The sequence below is a fragment of the Cyprinodon variegatus genome, unplaced genomic scaffold (genome assembly GCF_000732505.1).
Source record: "Cyprinodon variegatus isolate N-32 unplaced genomic scaffold, C_variegatus-1.0 Scaffold403, whole genome shotgun sequence".
In the NCBI taxonomy this organism is placed as follows: Eukaryota; Metazoa; Chordata; class Actinopteri; order Cyprinodontiformes; family Cyprinodontidae; genus Cyprinodon; species Cyprinodon variegatus.
Genome location: NW_015150856.1, coordinates 731,347 through 733,681, shown reverse-complemented (window position 1 = coordinate 733,681; position 2,335 = coordinate 731,347).

Sequence of the window (2,335 nt, the reverse complement as noted above, 5' to 3'; positions counted from 1 at the left end):
ACATACATTATTTCTTCTCATACACTTTATATAAATTACCTAAAAATAAAGTATCAAAAGTATCTATTAGGATTTGCAAAGTGATTTTTAGAGCAAACAAATTTGATATAATAGGTTTAGCTTTTTAAGTATTGATGAACAACATTTCGGCAAGGCAAGGCAAATTTATTTGTATAGCACAATTCAGTACAAAGACAATGCAGTCCTTTCATGATTAAAATATAGGAAAATAAAACAGAATCAAAGCATGTAGGAAAAAATAAAAAAATAAATAAAATAAAATAAAAAATGCAGAAACAAAAAAGAATATTAAAAACAGTTGAACTAAATAAAAAAAAACCGTTGAACTAATGATGTTTTAGTTGAACTGTTTAACTAGAACAGTCGAAGGCAATCCTAAACAAATGTTTTTAGTCTTGATTTAAAGGAACTCAGGCTTTCCGCACTTTTACAGTTTTCTGGAAGTTTGTTCCAGATAAGTGGAGCATAGGAACTAAATGCTGCTTCTCCATGTTTAGTTCTGGTTCTAGGTATGCAGAGCAGGCTGGAGCCAGAAGACCTGAGTGGTCTGGAGGGTTGATACACTGATAGCAAGTCTGTGATGTATTTAGGTGCTAAGCCATTCAGAGATTTATAGACTAACAGATGTATTTTAAAGTCTATTCTCTGAGATACCGGCAGTCAGTGTAAGGACTTTAGAACTGGGGTGATGTGCTCTACTTTCTTAGTCTTAGTGAGGACACGGGCAGCAGCATTCTGGATCAGCTGCAGCTGTCTGATCCACTTTTTAGGCAGACCTGTCAAAACACAGTTACAGTAATCAATTCAACTTAAAATAAATGCATGGATTAGTTTTTCCAGATCATGCGGAGACATTAGTTCTTTAATCCCGGAAATGTTCTACAGGTGATAGAAAGTCGACCTTGTAATTGTCTTTAAATGCTTTTGGAGGTTCAAGTCTGAATCCAGCTCTACACCTAGATTTCAGGCCTGATCAGTGGTTACTAGCTGAAGCGACTGAAGCTGTGTGCTAACTTTAGATCTCTCCTCTATTGGTCCAAAGATTATTACTTCAGTTTTGTTTTTATTCAGATGAAGAAAAACATGGCACATCCAGGCATTGATTTCTTCTAAGCATTTCCTCAGTGCTTGAATTGGTTCATAGTCACCTGGTGACATGGTGATGTAAAGCTGTATATTTAGTGCTATAAAATAAGATGCTATTTCTTAATGTGGAGTTTATCCTAACTGTTGCCTGTTTTTCTGTTTTGCTTCATGAATCTTGTGTTTTCTGTAAGCAGGAAATCCTCATAATAAAAAAGGACCAAAGGATTGAAAGCATCAGGCTGAGTGTAATAAATGTATATAAGGCATTTTATTAAATACATTTAGTTAACAAAATAAATGTATTTAAAAAAAATGTTGGTTAATTAAAAGGTTCTGTTAATACAAATAAATATATATTAAATCTGTAATTACTAACAGGTTCTTCATTTATGTCTACAGGTCATTTACAATATTTTTTTTATTATTGTAATTCTCAGAATAAATGTTCAACTATGACTACATGGAGTTTGTTCATTTAGACGCTTAAGTTTATTAACTAGTAGCTGAGGGTATAAGCTATACTCCGCATCATTTGGAGAAATGCATCAATCCCCCTTTGCATTTATTGTTGATGCATTGTTTGCAGTTTTTCACCACAAAGCATGACCATAGGTTGACAACAGAGTTGTGTTTTAAACCTTTGTGGACTAAAACATTAGCAGTTTTAATCTCAAGCTGTCTTTAATCTAAATGTTGGATCTAGTTTTCAAAATGTAATATTATGGCAGCACAGTTTATATAAAAGAAAAAATCATTCAGGCCGTGGAAATTACACAGTTCTTCTCATTTCAGTCATTTTGACATACAGCTGATTCTAATTCCTCCTTATAACAAGCTGAAATAAAATGTATTAAACTGCATTTGGGATCCACTTGTAGGTGGGTTTATAGTTCTTCTCTTACCAACAGATTTTTTGAACAACAGATGATATGAAATGGGATTTCATTAAGAAAATTTATTTTCTGAAGGAAAAATAAATACAAAGACAGTAAGTACTATAAATCTGCACTTTTATTGAAATAATCAGTTTGCTTCAGGTTTTATGGAAGAATATCAGTAATATGAATATTAGAAATCTGTCTAAACATGAAACATAATCTTCCTGAATAAAATACAAGAACATGATTTCCAGACATGAAGCTGCAGCTCTACTCTGAGCAGAGGTTAGGGTCCAGGGTTTGAGTGACAGGACTCTGTCCACTCTGACTGGCCTCACAGCTCACTGAGC